Raw genomic sequence first — 17380 nt, forward strand, 5'->3', positions numbered from 1 at the left:
AGAACTGAGGACAGAATTTTTCTGCACTCTGTCATCAGCTCTCAGGGCTAAGGCTGATGCTTATGACCTTACAGAGGCTGATCACTACAGGCCGTGCTGGGTCAGGACCTATCGGGTTGCTTCCTTCAGTGGAGGTGATGGAGTTCATTCCAAATATAGCTACTCTGAGGCATTAAACAAATAAAACATAGTATGCATTAAAATAACATTATTAAGGTTACAAAGGTTACAGAGTGAAGCATTCAAAAGCTACTTCTGTAGCCTTAATTCAGTCCCCATTTTGTGTTTTCCTTTTATTTTCTTTCCTTTTTCCCATGACTCTATACAAAATACTAGACTAATAGTTCTACACCCTAAGTTTGCCTTACAGTAAATTTTGTTCACTCTATCACAACAGTGGGCAAGAGCTTGTCGAAAATGTTACATGTACAGTATGGAAGAGCTTATACAGGAACTATCTGTTCACCATTTGGTTGATCTTCATGGTTCAATAAATGGTCCCAGGATATATTTGCTGAACAATATTCAAAATGCTCAGACTTAATCCCTGTCTTTTTTGACTCAGAGTAGTAAGAGTCCCTTAGATGTCTCAGTGAGGCATCTAGATTTGCATGTTATGCCCTCTCCATGGCTATAGAAAGACTAATTTCAGCTACAGGGAGATAGAAGCAGTGATTTGCCAGTCACTTGAACCCAGAAAGCCTCCTCCATAAAAAGATAAATAAACAGAAAAAACTTGCCTTAACTTCAATTTAAAAAAATCTGAAATAATTGAGAAAGTAAGTCTACTACCACTCAGATGAGCACTGGTGTATTCCCTTTATTTTTGCCAAATTAGCACCAATATAAATGTTGCAGTATGTTTACTGCTATCAGGAAACTCCATTATTAGACAGTAAACAATCTAGACATTACCATAGTTATAACTTAATTGCATCCTCTGGGAAGGAAACTGTCATCAGGTCAGGTTTTCTGAAGTCACAGAATTAACTGATTTCTATCATTAAGCCTTTCTTAACACAACCTGTTCTTAACACAACAGAAAACCCATTGGCAAAAGCGACAGGAACTGGTGAAAGCAGCCATGACCACTCACCAAATCAGCATTTTTCCAACATGTGATTGAGCTCCTTACTGGGCTTTTTGTCACAGGTTTTATATTGTTTTCTCTGATATTCTTGGGTCAAATTTCTCTCTTATCTACAGGAAAATAAAAAAAAAAAAAAGAAAAAAAAAAAAGAAAAAAAGAGTTGAACTGTGGCTGTCTGGACACTGCTGGATTCTTACCTCAGGTCCCATGGTATGTTTGGGAACAAGTCTGGTAGCTCTGGTAACCAAAATGGCCTTAAGTTTTGTTTACTCCATGAACCCAAATAAACGTTAGCCGAGAATAACTTACAGGCAGAAATATTTGATCACAATAATTTTGTAACACAACAAAAAACAAAACCACAGGAAAACCAAAAGCCAAAAGAGAGGACATGTTAATGGTTATTAATCAAAGCATTTTTGTCAAAATATTTTACTAACTGAATAATGGTACTTAAACCATTTCTTTCTTCTGATTTGTAATATTGTGATATCATCCCTCTGGAAGAGCAGAGCTTAGAAATTTATGTCTTAGGAGAAAACTTACATCTTTATTTAAAGGAGTTTTACCTCCTTCCAGTGTAACTAAAGGCTCCAGGAATTAGGCACCTATTTTTAGCGCTATGAAAGCAGATAATTAACCTCAAGAAGTTCAACAAGGCCAAATGCAGGATGCTGCACGTGGGTCAGGGCAATTCCCAACAGCAATATACACTGGGGATGAAGGGATTGAGAGCAGTCCTGGGGAGAAGGGCTTGGGCACTGGGGGATGAAGAGCTGGACGTGAGCCAGCCATGTGCACTCACAGAAAGCCAGACATGTCCTGGTCTGCATCACAAGAAGTTAGGACGGCAGGTGGAGGGAGGGGATTCTGCCCTTCTGCTCTGCTCTGATGAGATCCCAGCTGGAGAGATGTATCCAGCTCTGGGTCACCAACACAAGAACAACATGGACATGTTAGAGTATGTCCACAGGGGATCATGGAGGTGATCACAGGGCTGGGACACCTCCTGTGAAAACAGGTTGGGAGAGTTGGGACCATTCAGCCTGGAGAAGAGAAGGGCCTGCACAGACTTTACTCTGGCCTTTCAGTACCTGAAGGGGCTTATAAGAAAAAAACAAGAAGCAACAAGGAAAAATAAAACAGACACTCCCTTGCTTTCATGGCACTGGAGCTGTGTAAATTACAGGTCATATTTGAGTCCTTCTTGGTCTACTTTCCTCCTTTGGCCTTGAATTTGATGAAACCCACAGATTTCCTCAGTCCTCTTCCATCCACGCCTTGATGGGCTTCTCCACCACCTCCAACCCTGCCAGCAGCAGCAGCAAGGACAATTTACAGATGTCCCCCAATTATCATAGGTATCCAGCACTTAATATCACAAAGAAGTTCCAGCCTGAATAATAGCACACCTCTTATTTGAGTGAAAACCTGTAGTGACAGGTTTTGCAGCTTGATGATAAAATGACGTCCCTCTGTACTGTTTGTTGATGATAGCAGTGGTTAGTTTTCTTTTTTCTCTGCTCATTTTTTTTTTCTTTTGACTTCAAGATCTTGAGTTTATTGGGTGTGTTCCTACACCTGCAGAGGGTAGAGGTAGCTTCAGTTCTTCAATAAATCATAAAAGGTCATTTCAGGGAAAGAGCTGAGGGAATATTGGACTTGGGAGGTTCACTGACAGAAAACCAATTAGATGGGGTTAAACTGAAAAATGCCCAAACTATGAGATAAATTTAAGATTTTTTAATTGTTTCATTTAAATAAATATATTTAGTAAATTTCATAGTTATGTAAATCATGTGCAAAATCATTCAGATTTTGTTTCAGCTCTTGTAAAAATACAGCATAGAGTATTGAAGTTAAATGTTATGCATATTCCAAAAGATCCTCCTCCATTTTTTTTTCAGCAAAATGTTCAAAGCACTAAGAAAATTTAGTCCAATTGTGAAAACTGCTTCAGTACTGCATTTGCATTTATTACCAGTATTAACATTTCAGATGTAAAATCAAACCACTGTTTAGCTGGCTCAGATTTACTGCTTTATTTATGTGGAACATTTAGAAGGATTAGGATTTCATGCCCACCTGGAACAAAACCAGATATGAAAACCCTTTCTGAAGGGAAATATCTGTGTCCTCATTGTTTGATCTGATAAGGGATCAGTTATTAACAGTTTGTAACTCATGATGTAATAACAGCAAGCATGCAGTTCCTCTCTGGCCATCTAATCCTTGTGAAGCAAAAAAAAACCCAACAAAAAAACTCCACCAAAAAACAACAAAACAAACCAAAAAAAAACAACAAAATCATCCTTATGTAAGTTTGCATAAATTCGTATATTAGCTTTGAATAAAGATAGAAATTGTATCTGATATCACTGAGTTTAACATTCTGACTTCAGTCTGAAAAACTGAACAGTTTGTAGCTGATTTTCAAGCAATTTTTGCTTCCACAGCCCAGGAGCTAACCCAGACTTCGAGTGCACCAAACAACTGTCTTGCTCTAAAATAGCAGTAATGGTAATTTAACTACTTGAAAGTCAACTTTTTTAATGTTTTCATAGAAAAAATCAGCATTAAGGGGCTAAACAACTAATCTTGGAGACATTTTGTCTGTCAAGAGCCAGTTTGAAGAGGTGGTTTACAGTACCTTTCTTGTTTTTAAGCAAGTATCAGAAGTTACTAAGAGCAAACAAGGGTTTGGATGTTGGATCCAAGGGGGATGGGATCTTTGGGTTTTCTAGACTCAGTACGGGCCGGCATACTTGAAGAAGAAAGTTTAGAGCATTTTTTGTTTTGAATGTTGAGTCACTGCTATAATTAGATAATTAGGATAACAGACAAAAAGAAAATAGAAAGACTTATGCTTGTATCAGTCCAGGAAGTTATATGCATTCTGCCTGCCTGTTCCAGTCTTTTCTTTGTAAATTTTAAGGCTGCTATATATGATGATGACAGAGAATCATGCAACAGGCACTTTTTTTGAGCAAGAAATGATGTTTCAACTGCTTTGGTGCAAAGTTTGGCTAAAAAAGGAAGAAAAGAAAAAAAATAAAATAATAATAAAATTAATTATATCAAGATGCCAAAAAATATCATGCAGCAAAAGGAGAAAGGCATGTGAGGAAGCAGAGAGAAACTCTAAAAGGGTGAAGTAGCACAGTGAAAAAGAGCATAAACACAGAAACTGGAGGGTGGTCAGAGAACAGCAAATGCAAACTCTGAAAGAGAAATTATGCTTAATTTCTACAGCCTGGACAGGCTTAACAGAGTAATCTGTTAGTGAAGAATGGTGTTACTGATGTTAAGGGAAATGCATACTCACTGCAGAAATAAAAATTAAGTGAGAAACTGATCTGGGCAAAGGGGCACTGCTATTTCTGTTCCATGAGCTAGAAACAAACGTTCCCCTTTTGCCCTTATAGACTCTCACTGCTCTTACGGTCTTGATTTTCCTCTTCACACATAACCATGGCTAATTTGTGCCTGTTTATCCTTGTACCAGCATTATTCATTAGCCAAAATGTGTCTTCTCTCTCTTCTGTCTGCCCTTACAATTCTAGAGGGTGAACATATGCTTTACCTGCCCCCAGCTAGTAAAAGCAAAGTACATTCAGTCCCAGGACCCCTGCTTAGCCTTTTTTCCAGTCTGAATTTATTTGTTTCACATGGTTGGCCAGAAGAGTAGTCCACAATCAGGATGGGCTCTCACAGGCTATATATGCATGGAAATGTAAGAAGCACAGTTTAAAATCACAGTTTTTCACACTCAGCCCAAAGTCAAGTGCTTTACAGGATCACAGAATCATTTAAATTGGAAAAGACTTCTAAGATCATTGAGTCCAACTATGAAGGTAGCACGACCATATTCACCACTAAACCATATCCTGAATGTCACATCCACAGATTTTTTGAACATTTCCAAAAATGGCAATTTCACCCCCTCCCTGACCATCCATTCAGTGAAGATTTTTTTTCCTAATATTTAATCTAAACCTCCCCTGAAGGAAACAATACAGAGGAGCAGAAAACAATAAAAATATAAAAGCAATACAGGAGAACACAACCAGATTACAGGATCATATTTGGTTATCTTGTATCTACATAACATTAATGAATCATAGTCATTGTGTAAACAACCAATATGAGCAGCAAGTAATTTCTTCCTATTAGTCCCTAAAGTCATAATTTTCTTCCTACTCTGTTATTGCCATCATCATTCATATTTTTCATCCCATATGATGTTTAACCCTCCCCTATATTGGCAATTCCATTGTGTCATCATTAAATTTTAACAGATCAACCACATGCCATGAGCCAAGATTACTAATGAAAATTTTAGATGAAATAAGTCTCTAATCTAGTTTTCAAGACAATTGCCTAATTAACAGTTTATGTCAACATTTCACTTTTTCTCTTTTAAGTCTATTCCTTACTCATTTTAAAATTCTTGTGCTAATCCCTGACTTCTCTATTTAGCTAATAATTTTCCTTGTGGAATTGTATCAGATGCTTTGTAAAAGTCTAAATAGATTAGCTGTATTTCATTCCCTTTGTCCAGAAAATCAAAGTAAAATAGAATCTTAATCCAGCATGATCAAGTAAGCTTTTGTAAATCCACGAATTTTTTCACTTTTTTTTCTGTCTTAAATTACCTTCAAAACATAGAATCTATAGAAATGAGGCCACAAACACAAAAGATTTTTTTTTGTTTGTTTAAGGACCATGTCATAACTGTGACCTAATCATTGCTCTATCATCTTTCCCCTTAACCTTATTGCATAATGCCTCTGCTTCTCTCCTTTATGAAAGCAGTGAAACTTCTGGTGCTAATTTTAAATCAGTTATATTTTTGGCAATTATTACTTTATTCTTAAACTTTTTGACCTCAGCAATGCTATTTTTTCTGGGCATGTTTTGTTAACTTCTAGCATCTCATTTTGTACAGCAGAATTGGGAAGAAATTAATTAATCTAGTTGGCAGGAAGCTCCAAGCCACAGGATGACTTTCTGGATTATTTACATCTTCATCTGCTGAGCTAGATACAAACAGAAGAAAACTTTGCTTTTGGGAAACTGGACCCTTAGTGTACATAAGGCTGAAGCTGTATTTCTAGCCCTGTTCTCATCTCTGGATAAAGAGGTTTAAAGATATCTGGTGACTAGGTAAATACTTGGAATTACGGCCACTTCATTTCTTAGACACAGCAATATGCTTCCTAGAATTATCAGAGAAAGATACAATCTCCTGTTTCCTCTTGCAAACTCTTTGGTCTCATTTCTCCTCCCCAAACATCTGCAGAGGTTCACCTTCTTCCTGTAAGCCCTGTCTGTAAAACTTGACCGCTTTTCAACTATCCCGCTCTTCTTACCACACCAAAAACTCATTCCTACTTTCTGTTTACTTTTCCTTATTTATACTCTCATAAGTTCTTTCAGCTGCTAAGAAGCCACTTTGCTTCTACATCAAAACATGTTTCCTGTTGGACTGAAAAGCCTGAGGCAGGGCCGCTCTTCTCACCTGACCACAGAGTAAGGTGTGCTTCACTTTCTAGTGCAACAGATGAAGCACCAGATGAAAAAGAAGAAAATATATATAATAAGAATAAGTATTCTTCATATAATTAAAATTTAGAAAAATCAGTCATGTGAAACTGTGATGAGGAATTAATGAATTTGTGTAACAAGCAATAGACTTGATCTCCCTCTTGCAACAACTGACACTTGTTACAAAAGGAGTTTGTGAATCACTGTCTCCTAAAACAACAATTGTGCAACAAATCTGAAGTGGATGCTGGAAGGCACTGGCAGTGGCACAGGATCCAGTGAAATGCCAGCTTATCCCACAGGTGGAAAGAGGGCAATGATGCTCTTCTAAATGCTGGATAAAGCAGAATCTTCATACCCACAGTCTTCAGACAGAAGGTTCAATGTAAGAAATAATAAACTATCATTTGTTGGTTTAATACAATAAACATTTTGATATCACAGATATTCTGCTGATGGTTGCTTCCACAGATTATTGGGCAACGTGTGCCAGTTTTCACTCTGCAAAGTTATATTGTGCCTATCCATCCTCTAGCATTCTGCTCCTCAGTACTTATGCCATCTCCTAGCTGGTTTTGATGTGTGAGAAACATTAACCTTTAAAGCTGCTGTAATGGAAGTAGTTTTCAATCAAACACACACACAAAACACAATACTTTCACTTTGAAACCCAAATTCTCTGTTACTCATTTAACAATGGAGTTAATAATAAAAAAAAAAGTTCTTTTTTTTTCCTGTTAAGATTTCACCAAATGAAACCGTATTAGAAAATGAGATGAAACATGAAATGGGTTGATGATATTTTAGAACATGGAGTATTACAATAATGAGCTTTCATTTTTTTACCGTTACCATTACAGCCTTGGTATTTAGGGGTCACAGTTGAGAAAATGTAGATTGTATTGGAATGAAACTATAGCTTAGAATTACTGAGTTGCCAAGAGTTTTGCAAAGCAAACTATGGAAAGACTTTTTTAAAATTTATTTTTTACTGGTTGTACATATTCTTCATTCCTTTTGATTGCTTAAAAAAAAAAAAAAAAAAACAAAAACCCAAAAACCACAAAAAAAACACACAAAACAAAACTAAACAAAAAAAACAAAAAAAAAAAAACAGATTTTTTTAATGTACAAAATGTTCTTTGCAAGAGTTTCTACATTTCTGAGCATTTTGTAAGCATTTTGTTTGAAACATTGTAGATTTTTCCAGTTCAAGAGAAAAATAGCTACCAAACAGATGCACAAGCTATCTCAAAATAATCCCTCCTGCTACACCAACAGAAAACTGCACTGTTGATTGCCACTGCTTAATATTGTTTCCCACACATTTAGAAAGCCATGATTTTCAGAGTGAAATATCCAGGACAGTTCACTGAAATGAGGCTTGGCATCCAGATTGCCTGCCTGGCTGTAATCACCCTTTGAGTTATTGAGCTTGTAAATCACATATCAAAACATGGGAACACATCAATTAATGTACTACTGGAAACAAATCAAGGACAATCCTACAGTGTGACATTCTGCCAGTTTTTATTTTCAATAGACATGGGGAAGAAGCTGAAATGTTTGGTCACAGCCTCTATTTACCCAATCTGTCTTACATACTATTGCATAATGCTATCACAATATTAATATGCAAATTGCCTCTCAAATAAAAGCCATGCTTTCCCTGTTGATTTTCAGCACAGTTTCTGTTGCAAAGGAAAATACTTAGCACTTATATTCCTTTTTCATCTTCAAAACTCTTTTAGTATATTTTAATTAATCCTTTTCCTTTCAAATTCCTGACCTTGCATTAGGTTTTCTGCCTCCTTTACCCCTGTACTCTCAAGGTTACATCCTCCACTTGATGTCTCCCATAGACTTCCCATGTTTTCAAAAAATGATCTTCCTCTCATCTCTTTTTGTGCCTACAAAACAGACCTCAGGAGACTGGCCAGAAGAAAGGCCTAGTCAAGGGCAAAGGAAGTTTCCAAAGTGAAAAAGAAACAAAGGAACTTTATTTCCAGGGACTACTGATGGAATCTGGCACAGCTGCTGCTTTCTTTTAGCAGGCACCTCAGTCTGGTCTCAGCCACTGTCTGGAGGTGTGGCGGTGACTCCTCTGCAGGACACCATGCAAGCTGCGGCTCAGCTGGCCTCAAGGACACTGTGCCTAGGCAGCAGATGAGGAAATAGCAGAGAGTAACCTTTCCTCAAAGAGGATTTCTGCTACAAAGTGTTGTGTGGGAGGCAGAACACACTTAGGTCCTACGGGAATTTCCCAGCTCACAGGGAAAACACCGATTTGTGGTAAAAAAGGAAAACTCTCAGTCCAGCTTTATCCTCTTAGACATTGAGATCTCCCTTTTTTTCATTACTCTATTTTAATGCTTAATTAATTCATTATTTCTATTTACTGTGTGCTTTATGTAGATGTTTGGAGGACAATTCCAAACACTGGGCCACTAATGCATACACCAGTGGAGGTGCTGTGTACCCTTCTGAAGATCAGCCACAAAATGGGCATCACTCTGACCCACTTAAACTGTAAACCCAGGATTTCATCAGTGCACGGGACAAATGCTTATTTGCTTCAAAAGGTTATATTTCACTCCCACAGGACAGATGGGTGCTCATGGGACTTGGCAACGAGCTTCCACAAAAAAGAAAAATTCTTGCAGTACTCCTGGAGTCAGTCATCTGCATTTCAAAGCAGACAAAAGGTTTTCTGTACTCAAGGGAGGGAGAACTGGACATTTAAAGTCATGTTTTCTCCCAGTTATTGATGGAAATAAGCTCAGATTGTTGTTGTGTTCATATATTTTAAGAGTTAGAATATGATAAATGCTACACTTTAAAAGGAAATATTTCTGTTATTTTAGTGTATCATCTTGAAATACCAAAATAAATCTATTTTTCCCACCCCATGTAGTTTCAAGAGACAATAATTTTTAATTTATAAGTAATTTTATTTATGAATCTTTATTTTAACTTGATTTTCTGATATGTGTAGGGAGTAAATATTAAACTATCCACATCTCTAGTTACCAGGACATTCTACCTGTTTTTAGAATACTTCTTAACCAACAGCATATGTTGAATGAAGACAGAATTTAGAGATGACTCAAAGATAACAGATACTTGGTGTGTTAGCTGATACACTACTACTTTGCTCTGTTCTAGTAAATATGCTGGGCCGTGGATGTAAAAAAAACTGTATTTCAAATTCAGCATACACAGTTATGGTTAGTTTATAATTCACATTAGATATTAAATTGATTATTAAGTGTTCATAGAGATGTGTGTTTTAAACTTTCTACTCCTAAGCCAGCATTGCTGTGTCCAGTGTGTTTATATCTAGTAAATCTGTGATGCTGGACACAGACATAAATCTGTGTTTGCTTGCACTACATGCACTCTGACTTCACTGGACTTTCTAGATCGTGCCAAAAGTCACTAACTTAAAAGGATCAAGAGCAGATTGTTAACTTAGGCAATTGATATCATTTAAGTAGCTTGATATCTTCTGAAAACGTTCATGTTCCTCTCTGTCATTACTTTATCTTGCACTTCTTGCACTGCTTAGGGTTTGGGTATTTATACATATAAATACATATTCCTATAAGTGTACATATAGTCAGATAGCCTTTGTCCTCCTTTTAGGGAAAAAAACCCAAAAACCAACAAACAAACAACTACTCAACTTCCCTTCACACCCTCTTAAAAAAAGAAAAAAACCAACATAGTTACTATGGAAACAGCTATTAAACAGAGAGTAGCAGTAATTAATAACATCTGCAAGTGCAATATGAAGTCTACAAGACAATTCATTCCAGCATTTGGAGTGGTTTGTGCAGAGCTGCCCTTTGTTGCTTTGCATGGAACGGCAGACTGTACAACCCAATTATAACAAGGGGGCGTAACATTACCACAATGATATACTATGCCCTGTGAAATAGTTTGGACAGGTGATGCATTTACCCATATAAATAAACTAAATTGTTATTATATAGCATAGTGGTGCATGATTCTGGAAAGAATTAGACTCATATAGATACTGTGGGCAAATTCAATAATGTTCCTTTATCCTTTCAAACAGAACAACATAAAAATCTCGCTGCTGAAATGAGAGCAGAAGCTTGAAATATAACTTTTAAATCCATTCCTTCATTTGAATTATAGACATGGGCAGATCAGATGTGGAAGGTTACCTACAGATGCTTTTATCTTCTGACTTTTCACTTTAAAAGTCAAATTGGAATTTTTTAAGAACAGCCAATTAAAGATTTTTAATAAATCATGAAAGAGATGAGAGAACTTATCTATCTTCAGGCTTTATTGAAGAAGGAATATTATAAATATTTATTTGTTATTTTATTATTTCTTAAGGCAACTTGGCATAAAGTCTACCTCATATCCCACTAGGTTCTCTCATTAGAAACTATGAGTATACAAAAAGATTTAAATTTTCCTTAAATCATTTTTGCAGCTGGTGTGAAATGTGCAGCAGAAGCTGTTTTATCAGATTGTGTGTTACACAGGAGGGAGCTCTGCCTTCACCCTGAACACAAGGGTTGATTCTTGTGCTCCTAAGCCAGGAGCTACGTGGCCTCTGTTACCTGAGCTGATCATCTGTGCTTAGGGGCAGAGCACATCAGAGGGGCCTGACCCAGCTAACAGGGTCACCTGGCTCTGATCCAGCACGTGGCAAAGCCCTGTCAGCCTGTGCTCTGCTCCCCCGGCATAATGGACTTGAGTTCTTTTTGCCATTCTTCTTGCCATCTTTTAAAACTAAATGGGCAAGTGCACATCAGTATGTGTGGACCATATCTCTCCTGGTGAGCTCATTACTCTTTTCCCTCTTTCCTCTCCTACTTACTGGCATCTCTTTCTTATCAGCACACAGTTTTTCTTCCCTTTACTGTCTCATCTTCCTGATGAATTTTTTCCTCATCATATTCCTGCTTTCCTGATTCACTTTACCTTTTGTCACCTATTTCCTTTTAAAAAAATTATTTTTCTTGTACAATATGTAATGGAGACGATATGCATGTCTTTATTCCACATGCATAATCTTCCTTCTTGATACTTACTTTCCTGATCTTTTCTTATTTTTGCACTATTATCTTTCATTCTTACTTTTTTCTCTATCCCCCTGCCCAGTATTCCTTCTAAGTTGGTTTTGTATTTACTACTAGTTTATAAAGCAAATCAAACAGGATACAAATGCCATCTCAAAACCCCATACTTTAAGATAGGATGAACCATTCTGTGGAGCTGCTGATCTATGATCATAGAATGTGACTGGGTAAGAAAAAAGGAAACCCTTTTCTCATAGGCAGTCCATGAAAATCTTGCTAAATGCAGAATGGAAACAGCAACGACTGTGTTCCAAAAAAGAGAGACAAATACAACCTTCCTACTAAAGTTCAGCTTACCCTGTTGAACTTCCAAAAGTAGCATCTGTGGCTGGATGGCACAACAGCCCCCATTCCTTTGCAGGAATATTGCAGTAAAATCTCAGCAATAACTTTGGAATCTTGTATCTTTTGTAACCACCTGGTTAATTGGGTTAGATTGATTAGGTAAGTATGAGATGCTGAGATGGCTCAATTCCATTTGGCTGAAAGTGGTTTGCTATGATTATTCTGTTGCCATCACAGAGAGTGCCTCTCCGTGACTCAATGTACCTTTTTTAGTCCTGCAAAGTTGCAAGAGACCAGATTTCAGGACAGACCCATCCTTGCATTTAGAAAAGCATTTACTGGCATAAGAATATATCTCACAGGGTAGAAAAAAAAAAAAAAAAAAAAAAGGGAAAATTGTCTGATTTATGAGGTTTAAGAAGAAATACATATATATATATATATATATTTGGTTTCAAGAAAGAACTGTATAAGCTTCAAGTCAGTGGAAGGGATGGAATAAGCTAAGTTAAAATAGATTAGGGACCTGGTAGAAAATAGACAAGATTGTAAAAAAAATACTGTGTCAATTTCAACCTTATAAAACATATGTTATTTGTATAAGACTGCTCTTAGAAGTCATATTTCTTTACAAGTTCAGAACATACAACAGTTTAACATTTATAATTGAGGTTTTTCTCCAGCAAGATGACTGACATTTATGGTTTTCTGAGAATAATGTCACAACAACAATATGAGATTTACAGTGAGCACTTTTACGTTATACTGTGAAATATAACACAGTGATTAATGAACAAAAAAAAATAATTTTCCTTTGAAACTCAGAAACATATTAATGATAATATTAGAATGAACACAGAGTGTTTCAGAACCAAACTACTATCTCCAAATAATGCTACAGTGTAAGCTCTACTTACCAACAATTGAAACATCCCTGTATTATCAACACTGTTTTTAATATTGCCCCAAAGTAAAGCCCCATATAACCTGCTTTGGAGAAAATCAACACTACACCAAGCAAAATCAGCACCATGGATGAGGTTTTAGACTGGCACTTTGTTAGAAAATATTTTTCTTGGTCTTCACTGGGAGAATGTTTATTGTCCTGGACTACAAGTTTCAATATTAAAGTATCCTAAAATTATTGTTGGCTTAACTGTGGCATCAAAAACCCCAAGCAAATAAAAAAAATTTTCAGTGTGACAATCCATACAGCCCTTCTCTAATGGCTAGAATTAGAATGAATGCTTTCCTCAAATCCGACAATAGCAAGAAAAGCATTTGATGTAGCAGATAGTGAAAGTTTTGCTGCCAGATCCAGCATGCTTACTCAAATATGAACAAAAGCAAGGGTGAGAACAAAACAGTGTTCGTTATATTGCTGCTAGATGTAGGTCACAAAGTTTTTTTGCAATATAAATTTTATCAAGTTCAAATATGTAAAACAATTCATGTCACTTGCAGTGGGCTGGATTCTGCATTTCCATCTGGTGCAGGCTTCAATAAGAGCATTTTTACCCCTGAAATTAGAAATTGAGATCAGGCTGTCTGCACTCTAGTCAGTCCTGAACCAGCAAACAGAATTAGAACTATTCAGCAAGATTACCCCCTCCTTCCCTATGTAAAACACAGCCTCAAAGAAGATATTACATGCCAGGAAGAAAATAGTATTTTGGTACGTGGCGTGGTCTATCACAGAACTACAGAATCAAAGAATCATTTAGGTTGGAAAAGACTTTCAAGATTATATCATTCAACTGCTAACCCAGCACTGCCAAGCCCACCACTAAACCATGTCCCCAAGTGCCACATCTACACATCCTTTAAATACCTCCAGGTAGGATGACTCAGCCACTTCACTGGGCTGTCAGTTCCAGTGCTTGACAACCCTTTCCATGCAGAAATTTTTTCTAAGATGCCATCTGAACTTTCCGTGGTGCAATTTGAGGCCATTTCTGCTTGTCCTATTACTTGTTACTCATGGGAAGAGACTGACCCCCACCTCTCTACAGCCTCTTTCCAGGCAGTTGCAGAGATCTATAAGGTCCCCCCTGAGCCTCCTTGTATCCCCAGCTCCCTCAGCTGCTCCTCTTCAGACTTGTGTTTTACACCTTTCTCCAGGGTCATGCACACACTTTTTGCAGTATTTCAGCAAGCACATTTTGGCTGAATCCATTAACATCTGAGGGTTCCATCTAGCAAAGTATGTGCTACTTTACAAGCACAAAGGTGGAACGTGCTCAGCAAAATGCTGACTGGGACTGGCAAGAATAAAGCCAGTACAGATTTATTGCCTACAATGCCCCAACAAAAGACACTAAAAGCACTTGGTAACTGTGTCCCATCTATTCACACAAGTGCTGCAATCACTGCACGTGTGGTCTTACCTGTCACTGGCTTAAATTTTTTTCATGAAAATGCTGATTACTGAAGAATGAGTTTATATACAAGCATTAAACCAGATTAATAAAGCTTTGATTCTGGTGCTAACATAATGAATTAGCACAGGTTTGCAACACTGTAAATAATACATGAAAACATAAATAATATATCCAGAAATAGAAATAAAAGAAAAAAGCTTGATCATTAATTACTTGCTACGGGTTAAATGAACTGAGAAGAAACTTTTGATGCAAATTAAATTTTGTAGTTTTGCAATATGAATTTTTTTTCTGACATATGGACTACCCTGGTCAGTTCAAAGATTTCCAGTACTTTCAGTAGAATCATAGAATAGAATCTTTTAGATTGGAAAGGATATTTAAGGTAAGAGTCCAACCATAAGCCTTACCCTGCCAAGTCCACCAAACAGCAACACAGCAAACTTTCTGTAAGATGCCTCATTATATCAATACCTGTCGCTCCTATGCTCCTTCACAGAAAGGTCTCCGTGAGATATGACAGGCAATAAATTTAGAATGAAGTGAAGAAAGAATGAAGAAAGATTTACTTTCATTGTTTGTCATTCAAGTGCTTAAAGAAAAAGACTTGTCAGCTGTAATAGAGCTTTAGGAATCTCAACGCAGATGATAAGAATTTCTGCAGTGCAATGTTACTGTGAAGTACAAGCCATGTATTTAAAACAGTGACCATACAAGAAAATAGTTTAATCAGCAAATGTAAAGAAATTTATTGTTTAGAATACTTCATTGGCTTTTTAAAACTTTATGAAGGAACTACATTTGTGCTTCTTTTTTCTGCATTATGGGAGGGTGAAGACTTACAAAGAAACTTATCTCTGCTAATTTTATGTTTTAAGTCAATCATGCTTATTGAAGGTTGTGGGAACTCATTTCAGGCCTATTACTCATGTCCATACACAGCTGTAGGATGAGATCACCATTTCTAAAAATTCTGCATCCTTATTAAAGATTAACCTGGAAAATTAATGAATTTTTAGGCCATAAATAATTAGGTGTACCAAAGACTGGGTGATTAGTAAATAACAAACTGATCTTGGAATAAGTCCTGCTTTCTTTTCTTCCTCATCCTTCAGGCTGGCATTGGAATCCTGAGTTTTAGATTCAAAAAAGGCAAAACTTCAAAACCTGACTTCCAGCCTTACTTAATTTTACAGGAAAACTGTCATTTGATTCCACCTTTTCTCAAAACTGGGCTTCAGTTCAAGTTTACTTGTAAATCCTGAAAAGCTTGCAAGTTGATCTTTAGTTGTCTATCACAGACCTTCTCAGAATGCCACATCCCTTGTCAAGCTCCGTTTTCCAGCCCTGACTGTTCTTTCACACCTCAACCAGCTTGTTTGGAGCTAACCTGTGTATTTCTCCTCCATGCTGGAGCCACATAATAGACAACTTCTCTCTTTCATCCCCAAGTTTCAGTGAGCTCCACAGGCATTCACTTACACTGCCCACAGTAGGATTAACCTGCAGAGGATCTTGATATGTAGTTGTAAATAGCACAGTAGAATGGAAGCTTTGAATATTTTATTAAATCATAGCAATATTTTCTCTAGAATCTTTTTCACTTTTCAGCTGATTACTTCTGATTAATCCAGACCTTACAGTACTAGGTGGGGTGTCAACCAAGCCATGCATTGCACAGTTCCATTGCACTGTTGTTGGAACTATTTGCAGCTGTAATTATTGGCCTAAGAAGCTCTACAAGCATCAGAAGTGTAAGCTTACAGAAAATTATACTAATGATGAGAGAAATATTCCTGTGTAGCCCTTTACTTATCTGTTTATTATTTTACATTATAACTCCCTGATCTTCTGGTGTCCTTTACATTATATTTAAATGGTACTCATGAGTAAGGGTGATCTTGCTAATTCTCACCTACTGAAACCATTTCCTGTGTGTGTTTGCATAGTTACTTGCACCCTCTCTATATCCACACCAACATGTCAGTACTTTTCTGTTTGCCCACTCCAGGTGGTTCTCTCCTGGGAGAGCACCTCTTTCCCATCTCAGTGCCCACTGCTTGCTCAACTGGCCCTTGGAACTGCTGGGAATTTAACATGAACACTTTCCTGCTGAGAAGAGAAGAGCATATGATCAATCCTTCAGGTAGGGAAGGAGCCAGGAGGGGCACTCCCTTTTGTTCTGGAGGGGTGTTGCCAGTGTTAATCCATTACTGTGTTGCCCACTGCAAAACTGTAAGTGTTTTGGGGCACAACTAACTGAGGAACATCTGGTTCCTGGAAACTCAGCAGGGTTTAGGCATGATCTTGAGCCAAACTTCAGAGTCCTGTCAAGGACCAGAATCCGTATTTTTGTTCAGTATTCATGTTCATAACTGAACTGATGTTAACTTGATACTGATAATGCTACTCTTAGTGTCAGAGCCCAAGAATGAGGAGCTTTAGCTAAGTAAATTACTTTATCTGTGGTCTTGTGCAACCTGTACTAGTTCACATCTCCAGCCCCTTTCCTCTGTGCATTTCTCTAAGACTTTAATCCAGTCTCCACCATCTTTCTGTCCCAGATCTCCTCATGATATATCTCGCGTGAAGCAGGACCTTTGTGCCACAGGGCCATGACTTGCTGGTACCCTTGACATCCCCGTGGGGAAGCAGAGGTACTCAGGTGAGAAGTTACAGGTAAATATCCAAAGCACGGCCACTTCACGTGGCAAAATTGTCAGGCTTCTGGAGACCTACAAAAGCTGAGCTTTAGATACTCTTCAGACTGTTTGAGTCTAAAGGCTGCAGAATCATTTTAGAAAATGCTATTTCAGACTTGCATCCAAACCCTGAATCCTACGTACCTATAGGTAGGTGGATAGGTGAAGACAACTGGGAGTTCTTCCCACCATCTCCCAAGTGCCAGCTCCAATCCAGAAACAATGTAGATGAGTGACTGCATGCTTTACAGA

General features: G+C 37.5%; 1 long non-coding RNA gene across 2 annotated transcripts; it reads right to left on the reverse strand.

Annotated features, from left to right (window-relative positions):
• Positions 1-100: 100 nt before the first annotated feature.
• Positions 101-12156, reverse strand: LOC136290111 (uncharacterized). 2 transcript variants are annotated; one of them, XR_010720970.1, is made up of 4 exons: positions 12058-12156; positions 2503-2671; positions 1097-1200; positions 101-164 (listed from the first exon to the last, which is right to left on the reverse strand). It is a non-coding gene; the product is annotated as an uncharacterized lncRNA (long non-coding RNA). The 2 variants fall into 2 exon arrangements; XR_010720969.1 differs by lacking the exon at positions 101-164 and having other exon boundaries at positions 949-1200.
• Between the last annotated feature and the right edge of the window lie 5224 nt (positions 12157-17380).

This window comes from Chamaea fasciata, unplaced genomic scaffold, assembly GCF_029207755.1.
Source record: "Chamaea fasciata isolate MVZ Bird 193981 ecotype frontalis unplaced genomic scaffold, bChaFas1.0.hap1 SCAF_5, whole genome shotgun sequence".
Classification (NCBI taxonomy): Eukaryota; Metazoa; Chordata; class Aves; order Passeriformes; family Sylviidae; genus Chamaea; species Chamaea fasciata.